The sequence below is a fragment of the Rattus rattus genome, chromosome 10 (assembly GCF_011064425.1).
Source record: "Rattus rattus isolate New Zealand chromosome 10, Rrattus_CSIRO_v1, whole genome shotgun sequence".
Classification (NCBI taxonomy): Eukaryota; Metazoa; Chordata; class Mammalia; order Rodentia; family Muridae; genus Rattus; species Rattus rattus.
The window spans coordinates 88311524-88323592 of NC_046163.1; positions in this window are offsets into that span (position 1 = coordinate 88311524).

The window sequence follows — 12069 nt, forward strand, 5'->3', positions numbered from 1 at the left end:
AATCATTTTATTTGGGTATTGTAAACAGTGACTGTTTAAGTCAATGATATTGTTCATGAACAATTCCTTGCAAAAGAAGCACAATCTTTTTCCTATACAAAGCAAAGTAAGATAAATTTATGGGGAGAATATATGTGGATCAATCATTTCAATAAAAAGAAAAGCTATAGACATATTATGAAAAGACAACTGCGAAGTGACAAGAAGGATGGATTAGCAGTTTCTTTACACTGTTCCTCATCTGAGTTTGAGCTCCAGCTACTAAGGATAAATGGGAGAAGATGTGAAATGTAACTACAGTTCTTTAAATTCACTAATTACCAATCACTAAAATACCTTTTTCTGTCAGGTTCATCACAGAAAGAGGAAAAAAAACCCTTTCTTTGTAGGCGTTTTGAATGAATTCAGGAAAGCACTTACTGTGCTCCTGTTTTCTCTTAAGCAGAGATTATTTAGTTCACCCCTTTCATCAGGGTATCAGATTCCCCCCCTCTTTTTAAATATGCTCCTGAGCCAAGACCCCTGTGAAAGGCAACAGATATTGCTAAGCTAATACCAGCCTGTGTGCTATCCTGTTTCACTTTTAAAGAAGGAAAACAAAAATGTAAACAGAAATAAAAACAAAAATCCAGGAGCATGATAAAGGGGATAGCAGAGCAAGCCAGGCTTTAACAATGCATCACTTTCCACTTTAGCAGATCTCTTTGCACAAGTTCTACTGGGCCTGGCAGAAAGGGTTGAGTCCTTTTACACTCAGTCAGAGGCCAGTCCTAATGTGATGTTCAGTGGTCCTCATGCACTTCCCATAGAACAGCTGCCTCTGATTGCCAGAACAAATTGATGTGAGTCAATGTATCATCAGGGCATAAGTATAACTTCCATTCACCGTAGAGGACGGAAAGCTCAGAACACACCAACCACACAGTTGCCTATAATAAACCATAGGAATAAATTTGATACACTCAATATAAATACTTTAAAGTAGGCCATAAAGACAGAAGGGAGTTCTCCAAATGACAATGAGGACAAACAGTAATTGAACATTTATTAAATTATGTCTAAATATCAAGTACCCTCATATTTAGGTGCCCAATTTTGTGGCTTTCTCACTTGCACAGAGGTATACAACTAACTCACTAGATGTTCTTGTGAAAAGACTACATGAAGACAGTTGTGAATTTGAAACAAACGGCACCTGGATAAGGTACGAGCATGGTGATAGATGAAGACTAACAAGGACATCTTCTAGTAAAATGTAAATTGCCCACATAGCTTGAAACAATTAAATTAGACTTATACAGAAAAAAAATGGCAGCAGTAGAAAGTAGTGTTCAAATGGCTACCAAAAGTAGTAAAACAAGTACAAAGTTGATTAAATGACACTCACTTTGAATTGAACCTTTGACATTGTGAGACAGAAAATGGTGTGGTTGCTCTAGTGGTCTTTTACTTAGTTTTAAATTAAATTTGCCCTAATCCCTTATTTTATATAAGAATATATGAATGTTTAGATAGAAGAATTTAGCACCAATCATACAATTCTCAATTCATAGAACTTAACATAAGGTTATGGTTTTAGAATTCTTAGAAAGCTACTTCCTGACTAACAACCACAAATCTAGATTTGGAACCAGTGATGAGATTTCAGTATCTATGTCTTGTTATGTACACTGAACTGTTGCTTAAAATATCCATTAATTAGTAAATGGTACCTGAGGAAACTGAAAAGCTTCTGCTTGACAAAGGACACTACTATGCAAACAAAACAGCATTCTATAAAATGGGAAAAGTTTTATTAGGTAACTTCAGATAGTGGGTTAATATCTAAAATATATAACGACCAATCATAAAACCAAAACCTATGATTCTGATGAAGGAACTTAGCAAGACAATGACTCCCCATGACATTCTGTCATATGAACAGTTCAGTGACTTGCTCAGCCATCATCGGAGAAGCTTCCTCCTGCAGTACACAGGAACAAATATACATACACATTACAGAAAACATGCCGAGGGATGGATCAGGAAATACTCAGTCCTGCAAGGTTTATCTTTTGCAAAGCCATCCTCTTTGACCTCAGGGAACTCTAAAGAAGAGAAGACAAAATGATTGTAAGAGCCACAAGACATGCAGAACTGCGAGGGAACAAAGCCTTCTAAACTAACCAGAGCTAATGCACCACGACCCCACAGGAACTGTGGCAGCATTTAGAGCCTTCACAGGTTTGACCTGAGAGGGTCCCAGTGCTTATAGTTGAAGTGAATTCATGCGCCATCTCTCACCGTGAAGATATCACCAATTGGCAATTACTTGCCAATGGAAAGTTATTTATCTCTAATCCACTCCTCTACTGAGGCCAGGACCCAGGTTTTAATTTTTATTTTTGTCTCATAATGCTTTGTCTGGGTATATTCTCTCTCTCTCTCTCTCTCTCTCTCTCTCTCTCTCTCTCTCTCTCTCTCCCTCTCTCTCTCTCTCCCCTCCATCTCCCCCTCCCCCTCCCCATCCCATCCCCTCCCTCTCACCCCTACACTCTTTCTCCCTCTATCTCTGTATCTCTCTCTCCCTCTATCTCTATCATCTTTCAGCTTTTTCATTTATTTCTTATCCTAAAGGTATTTCGATTATATACTATAATTTCTAATTTTGTGGGATTTTTGAATTTTTTTCTGTCAGCTTCTTTTTTTCTTGTTTTTCTCATTCTTATTTGTTTTTATTCAATCTTATCAATTATTATCATCATCACTATTATTACTTTAGCTGTCGATTTGTTTTTCAGTAGAGAGAGCAAGGAAGGATATAGATTTAGGTAGGAGGTGAAGTGAGGAGGATATGAGAGAAGTTAGAGGAGGGAAACCATTATCAAAATATATTGAATGAGAAAAATTCTCAAAAAATTCAATGAAATTAAGAAAAAATATGGTGTTCATGCTTGTGCATTTTAATCAAAATTCTCATATAAATATTGCTTTAATGATAGCATAAACAATAATTTGAATGATACTGACATATAATAATACATGATAATGCAAAATTAGGAGATAAAATGCAGTTTCCTATCTGGCAATAAGCATAATATTTACTTTTTTATTGTTATTATCTGCTTAAGTAAAAGAAGGAAATTACTTGAACATTCAACTAATTAGATATAGTTTGTGGCCTGAGTGAAAGATTATCTTTAAAAAAATATTTGTGTCCTACTGTGTATGAGTGTGTGTGTGTGTGTGTGTGTGTGTGTGTGTGTGTATGCATGCATGCGCATGTGTATGGGAGAGTGCACACATGCCAGAATGTGGATATGGTGGTCAAAGGATAATCTCAGGAGATAGTGCCTCACTACAGCATCTGCTAGGTTAAGCAGCCTGCCAATTCCAGGATTGTACGTACACAATCTCAGTTTTGTCATGGGAGAAGTCAGATTTCACAGAGCCTTATACCACCATATCCACATTTGAACCAACCTTCACATACATCCTGTCAAGTAATTTTCTCACTGAGCCATTTCCACACAGAAAAAAATGTGCCTTATACTAAATTTCATAGTCATCTAAACTATACTTGACTTGCCTTTATAAAAAGACAATTTAAGTTTTCTCTAACATTTAAAATGAAGATTTGTCATGTGTGTTCCTCCACGAATCATTTTTCTTAAATTAGAAATTTGAATGTTTTTACTTTTATTCACTTACTTATATTAATACTATTATAATATTAAGAGTCATACCATATTATTTAAATTTTGCAGTGACCTTGGAAAGTGACAATATGTTGTTCTGATGCATAGTCAATATAAATGGAAGTAAACACTCTAGGCCAGTGGTTTTCATACTCTGGGTGATGACCTCATGGAGGATCAAATTACCCTTTCCCAGGGCTCACCCTAGACCATCAGAAAACATCATATTTACATTATAATTCATAACTAGAAATTTACAGTTATGAAATAGCAGTAAAATGTGTTATGGTCGGTGATCATTACAATGTGAATAACTGTATTAAAAATGGAGCAACATCGGAAAGGTTGAGAACCTCTGTTTTAGACAGACACTATTGACAGTGAATATAGGGAATGATATCTTTGTTTGAAAATTAACTACTCTGCCACTACTACTGTTGACTGCTCTATGTGTCATATAATGCCAGTGTCTTGATTTGTTACAATAGAACTTAGAGGGTATAAAAGAACACAGTCGGATTTATAGGAAAATTAATAGAAAGGAATACCTACATGGTTATATATTGATATAGATTAAAGACACTTGACATAGGAATAGTGATACTAATGTATTTTCATTGAAAAAGGTTTCTCAAGGTACTCCTCCAAGTATTGAGGTAAATACAAATTAAATAGGAAACCCCTAATTTAAAAATGCAGTTTGATTGTAGCTAGCAAAATAGAACAATACATTAAACCCACATGTGTCCTCTAATAACTTGAATAACTCTCAAGGATTAACAACACTTTCAGAGGCTACATGAAGCTCCCTGGAAAGGGAACTAGAATATATTTTGCTGATGAACTAGTGGGAAGTCTGCTGGAGCCTGAGGGATCCAAGTTGGGGAGGTGGATGCTGGGAATTGAGAGAGTGGGAGGGAGACAGCTGGAAAAAAATCAAAATCAAATCAAATCAAATCAAAACAATAGGAAAAACAATCATTTTAACCTGTATAACCATAGGCAACAGGATATGAATGAAAAAGTTATCCTAAAACTAATTAAACATTCATAGAGAGAAGGCTTGTGTCTGCAGTTACAGTACAAGAGCTAGGGTAGAATTGTACTAGCTATCAATCTTCATGCTTCAGGGCAGAAGCTGTTCAACAGATGGGTCAGGATGATATTCACCCCTTTGGTACAGTATCGTGAAATTAAATATATCATAGAGAGTTTATTCCTCTCAGTGAAACATCTGGCCTTGGCCACCAGACAAAATCTACCCTCTGTCAGTTCCAGAATGTTAACCCCTATTTCTCAGAGCATGTTATCCTACATCAGTGGAAGTCATGCCACCCTTACTTATATTTTATACTTCACTTTCCAATTCTTAAGAGATTTTCAAAATTCACTAACTTCTAAATTTCAAAAGACGAATTATTTTAAAATAATTTGCATTTATTGTATACTTTTGTGTGCATTTATTTAATGAACAGCAAAGCATCTGAAAGGAAAATGGCTATAATGAGCAAGAATCTAAGCTTGGCATTTTTATTGGTCTCTGGCTTCTTGTGGGCATAGAAATAGGATATATGCTTCAACTTCTGTGAAATATGAATTCAATGATTAATTTCTACTTCATCTATGTATAGATCTACACCATTACCTTCTGTGTCCCCTTTCCTGTGTTTGGAAGGAATTTGCTCACAATAGCATTGGATGCCAAACTATCTGTGTGGCTGGATGACTGTTGTTCCAAATTCTTAGGTTATATGTGTGGGTGAAGGACAGCTTCCCCTCTCTCTTCCCCAATATTATCTCAGAGATAAATTGTCATCTCTGCGTTTGGACTATAGCCATTTGGGTTGTCTCCATTATTAGGGTTTGCCAACTTCTATTAATCAATGCTTTCCATTGTCAACTATTTTATTTCTTCTTTATAGCTATTGACGATCTCTAAAAGAATGCAATAATTATAAATACTATTTTAAAGTAATTCTAAATAAAATGTATTAAATGCTAAGATTTTAAAATTAAATCTGTAAAATTCCTTACACATCATTCTGTTACTTGGACATATTATCTAATGATGCACAGCAGGACTGACACCGGTAAGTAGCCATCATTCTGTATCTTCAGATGTTCTTAAATTGTGAGAATTCTAAGGGCAGACTTCTTCAGTTAGATTGTTAGAGGAAATATCTACTAGCATAATGACATTGAATACATCACTGGCCCTTAGCTTATTCATGTTTCTGATGGAAATATAATTATTCCATTCCCAGTGTATTAACATAGAGAAACATATGCATATGCATAGTAATTTTAAAATGCCTACTTTTTGAAAGCACTCAACGAATGTTGCCACTTTATGATTAATATAACAGAATTTTGCTCTTACAACTCAGAATTAATATTTCTGCACAAACAAAAGTTTCTTCCTTGAAGTAATGTCTTTAAAATGGCTATTTCATTATTATCAGCTTGAACACATTAAAATGGAAGTGTTGAGAAAGACATGTTGTTATTTTTTCACATCATGAAAACTATAGTACATTTTCCATCTGGCTTCACTGAGAATGAATTCCATAAGTTTGAATTTTTTTCTCCTTGAATAATGTCTTTGAAAGTTAACCATTTATAACTGTCCATTTTCTGAGTATATTATGCTTATGTCCAGTTTTCCTGAAAACATGATTACATGACAAACAGTAGTTATGCTATAGGTAGCAAAGTTTTTGTTTCTTTCTTGATTTACTTTTAGTGTGTGCACTAAAAACAATTTTTGTTTATTTTTTCAGTTATTTACTTACTGATAGTTGAAACTGTATTATCTATATAAATAATAAACTATTATATGAGAATTATTTTTCATTGATATAATTTTTCTGATTATACTGTTGGGATTATTCATCCTGCAACTTAGCATTGACACTGTAACAGAAAACAGTATCAAACACAGAGCGAAAGTAGGTATCTTGGCATATTATTACAATTCTAGCATGAAGAGAGTAAGGCAATAAATATTAGCAGTTCTAGGTCATCCTTACCTAGAAAGTGAATTTGAATCTCACCTGAGCTATGAGGTGTTATTGCAAACAGGACAAGACAATCAGAGGGAGCCATTTGGAGCACAGTACTTGGTTTGTTTCTTAATACAGTGTTATTTTATTTTTCTACTTGTATTTTTTCTCTAGTGTATGTTTTCATTTTAACAAATTGCAATAAAAATGTAACTTCATAAGAATTAGAGACGCAGTCTTCTTCTATGATCTGTGTTGAAGATTATAAAAAAATGAAGTCTCCACTGAGACATTTCACTCTGCCCAAGGATGAGAATGCATTGTAAGAAACACACACACACACACACACAAACACACACACACAAACACAAACACACACACACACATGCACGCACACACACACACGATATTATTATATTAAACATGTACGGTACCCTTTTACTTGTACAAATCCCAGTGATACTCAAAAATTTAATATTCTGGATTTCATGTCTTCCACAGGGTTCTTAATTGTATGACTTCGCAAATGTTTCAAAAATTTGAGAAGGGAAAAATTGCTTCCTGGAAAATGTAGAGAGGTAGTTGTTTTAAAAGTTAAATGAATGTAAGAAATCCTAGGAGTCTAGAAAACAATAATTGAAATATGTACTTTTGTAAGAAATAACAAACTGAAATTTCTACTTTAGTTTTAAGTACTAATCAAGGATTTCGTCTTAGAGGTTATAGTCTGAGTTATAGAATCATGAGGCAGAAAAACTAGGGAGATGTGCCATGTCACTTTAAGGGAAATCTGAGGGATCTCATGGCAGAGGCAGCCCATTATGTACTATGGGATAATGACATCTTCACTGAAAGCAAATAGTCATCATTTAAATATTCAGTTCAATTTTACAGTTAGTGAATCTCGGTTTTTGAAGGGGAATTTTTAAGTTCCCAAAATGTATTACTGGGGCAGGCCCTGTTTATATCATCTGGCCTTTAAGTTTTTGGTTGTCATATTTCCCTTACAAATGTGATCTGGCACCAAACTCTGAATTATAACCTCACCTTGACTCTGTGACAGTACTAGGTCAAACATGGTACCTTATATTTTAGCACCTCCTGACCTTCAGTCTGCCAATAGTAGCAATTATCCTGATGCAATTCATAAAAGCTGCAATCAATGAAAAGTTGGAAGTCTGAAGGAAAGAAATTCTATCTATCTCCCAAGAAGGTTCTCAGGTGACACTCACAAATCCATCATGGATCAAGGGTTGGCTAAAAGACTCGAGAACTTAGAAAGCTGATTTATCACCATAATGAAAACAGGAGGGGTCTCTAGTTAACCTAGCTTAAAAAAGAAAGATGCACATAAGTTTATCAATTTATAATGAGCAATCAAATTGGAGAGGCAACCAAACACTCTACCTGCAGGCATACCACATGGGAAGCACAGTGTAATCAGGCTGTTATTCCGTGAGCATGAAATTGCAATGAGGATTGTTAGCTTTATGATTAGCAGGCATGAGGCTCAAATTCACTCATGTACACCTTAGTTTATACTTCTGTTTCTGATAAACCTCTCATTCTTATTACTCAATCTCTAGTTAAGTTAATAGGAAGCTTTTTTAAGAACTGATTACAGCGATGGATTTGACTCCAAACCTTGTCTCATCCAGTAATTCTCCTTATTCAATTCAGCCCTCATCATTTTCTAAACTGGAGCTGTCCAGTTCTGAAGACTTCCTTCTCTGCCAGTCCCCACCAAAAACACTGCCACCAACATTTCCCAGTGGTTATGAGGAAAGATAGTAGACTGTGTGGCTTATACAAAAGTCCACTAATTATAGTAGCATTCTTTATAATATACTAGAATTAGGCTGTCACTGGGAGACAGCTCTTTGTGTCTGAGTGAAGAGCTCATGAAACTCGTGAAATAACGGAAAAAAAAAAAGAAAAGAAAATATTAGCATTTAGTGAGAGAACTTGTTAAAGACTTTGTTATCCTCAAAGGAGCCAAGAATAAGTGGCCACTCAGAGTTATTTGGAGAATATGCTTAGATAGAAATATCTATTCCAACATTAGTTAACTCTTCTGCATAGTATTATATTAAGTCATAGCCTAGCATACATTAAGTCATGTAAACATCTGGCTTTGTTGGAAGTGCATGTTCAATGCACATACTTTAAAATCACAACATTCATTTGGGAACATTTTTGAATATGCTAAAAAGATTTACATACCATGAGAATCTCCTTTATGTTTTGAATGAATTAAGCTAGCCAATGTTGTTGCATGAAGACAGCTGGTATTTAAAATTTAAGATTTTTTTTTGGGGGGGAGGGGGTTGTTGGGTGGTTTCAGTATCAGTATCAACATTTTGGGGCAAAGATTGTGATTAGGAAAGTCAATATATTCATCCTCATTCTAAATATGTGCTCTATCATAGCTCTGTCACAGATCTCTTCCAGGGATCTGTGTCTCCAGAAGGCATCCTGCAATCTTATGATCCTCTTTAAAAAACAGGCAGTCCATATGTTTATAAGTCAATTATTGCTTTCTTCCCCACTTAGCTTCCTCAATATCATTTTTCCTATTGATCTCAGTCTTAGCCTGTGTTGTCCTTATGTAGCCTGGCCAATGGATATATATATATATATATATATATATATATATATATATATATATAGATAGATAGATAGATAGATAGATAGATAGATAGATATAGATATAGATATAGATATAGATATAGATATAGATATAGATATAGATATAGATATAGATATAGATATAGATATAGATATAGATATAGATATGCCACATGTGGGACAAGCTCTGAATGGCTGTTACTTCAGTATCTGTTCTAATCTTTGCCTCAATATGCTCTCCTATGAATATGTTTGATCCCCCTTTTAAGAAGAAGAGAAGCATCCCACTTTGGTGATCCTTCTTCTTGAGCTTCATGGGGTCTATGGATTATATCTTGGTAATTTGAGCTTTTGGGATACTATCCACTTATCAGTGAGTGCATACCACGTGTGTTTTTCTGTGATTGGATTACCTCACTCAGCATATTTTCTAGTTCAATCCATTTGCCTATGAATTTCATGAAGTCATTGTTTTTGATAGTAGAGTAGTACTCTATTGTGTAAATGTACCACATTTTCTGTATCCATTTCTCTGTTGAAGGGCATCTGAGTTCTTTCCAACTTCTGGCTATTATTAATAAGGCTGCTATGAACATACTGGAGACTGTGTCTTCACTGTATTTTGGAGAATCTTTTGGTTATATGCCCAGGAGTGGTATAGCTGGGTCCTCAGATAGTGCAATGTGCAGTTTTCTTAGGAACCACCAGAGTGATTTCAAGAGTGGTTGTACCAGTTTGCAATCCCACGAAAAATGGGGGAGTGCTTCTCTTTCTCCACATCCTTTCCTGAGTCTTTGCCTCCTGAGTTTTTGATCTTAGTCATTCTGACTGGTGTGTGGTGGAATTTCAGGGTTGTTGTGATTTACATTTTCCAGATGACTAAGGACGTTCAGCATTTCTTTAGGTACTTCTCAGACATTCGATATTCATCAGCTGAGAATTCTTTGTTTAGCTCTATACTCCATTTTTAATAAGGTGATTTGACTCTGTAGTGCCTAACTACTTGAGTTCTTTATACGTATTGGTTATTATCCATCTATCAGATGTAGGATTGGTAAAAATCTTTTCCCATATTATTGGTTGCCATTTTGTCCTAATGACAGTGTCTTAGCCTTAGCCTTGGAGTTTTATGAGTTTTATCCAATCTGTTGATTCTTGATCTTACAGCATAAGCCATTGGTGCTATATTCATGAAATTTTCCCCAGTGCCCATATGTAGGAGACTCTTCCCCACTTTTTATCCTGTTAGTTTGAGTGTATCTGGTTTGATGTGGAGGTCCTTGACCCACTTGGACTTAAGCTTTTTACAGGGTGATAAGAATGGTTCGATTTACATTCTCTATATGCTGACCTTCAGTTGAATCAGCACCTTTTGTTGAGAGTGCTATCTTTTTTTATTGGATGGTTTTAGCAACTTTGTCAAACATCAACTGACCATAGGTGTGTGGGTTGATTTCTGGGTTTTCAATTCTACTCCACCGATCTATCTACCTGTCTCTGTAACAATGACATTCAGTTTTATATCACCATTACTCTGTAATACTGCTTGAGGTCAGAGATTGTGATTCCCCTAGAATTTCTTTTATTGTTGAGAGTTTTAGTTACCCTGGGTTTTTTGTTATTCCAGATAAATATGAAGATTGCTCTTTCTAACTCTTTTAAGAATTGAGTTGGAATTTTGATGGGGATTGCATTGAATCTGTAGATTGCTTTTGGCAAAGTGGCCATTTTTACTCTATTAATCCTGCCAATCCATGTGGAAGGGAGTTCTTTCCATCTTCTGAGATCTTCTTCAATTTCTTTCTTCAGGACCTGAAGTTCTTGACATACTGATCTTTCACTTGTTTGGGTAGGGTAATGTCAAGGTATTTTATGTTATTTGGGAATATTGAGAAGGGTGTCCTTTCCCTAATTTCTTTCCCAGCCTGTTTATCCTTTGAGTAGAGGAAGGCTACTGATTTGTTTGAGTTAATTTTATACCCAGTCATTTTGCTAAAGTTGTTTGTCAGGCTTAGTAGTTCTCTGGTGGAACTTTTGGGGTCCCTTAATTATACTATCATATCATCTGCAAATAGTGATATTTTGACTTCTTCCTTTCCAATTTTTATCCGTTTGACCTCCTTTAGTTGTCTGATTTCTCTGGCTAGGACTCAAGTACTATACTGAATAAGTAGTGTGAGAATGGGGAGTCTTGTCTAGTTCCTGATTTTAGTCGGATTGATTCAAGTTTTTCTCCATTTAGTTTAACGTTTCCTACAGGTTATCTGTATATTGCTTTTATTGTGTTTAGGTTTGGGCCTTCAATTCCTGATCTTTCCAGAATTTAATTATGAAGGGGTGTTGAACTTTGTCAAATGATTCCTCAGATTCTAATGTAATGATCATGTTTTTTTTTTCCTTAGAGTTTGTTTATATAGTGGATTACACTGATGGATTTCCATATATTGAACCATCCCTGAATCCCTAGGATGAAGCCTACTTGATCATGATGGATGATGATTTTGATGTGTTCTTGGATTCCATGTGTGAGAATTTTATTGAATTTTTTGCATTAATATTCATAAGGGAAATTGTTATGAAGTTCTCTTTTTTTATTGGGTGTTTGTGTGAGTTAGCTGTAAGAGTAATTGTGGCTTCATAGATTGAATCAGGTAGTGCTTCTTCTTTTTCTGTTTTGTGGAATACTTTGGGCAGTATTGGTATGAGTTCTTCTATGAAAGTCTGTTAGAATTCTGTACTAAACCCGTCTGTTCCTGGGCTCT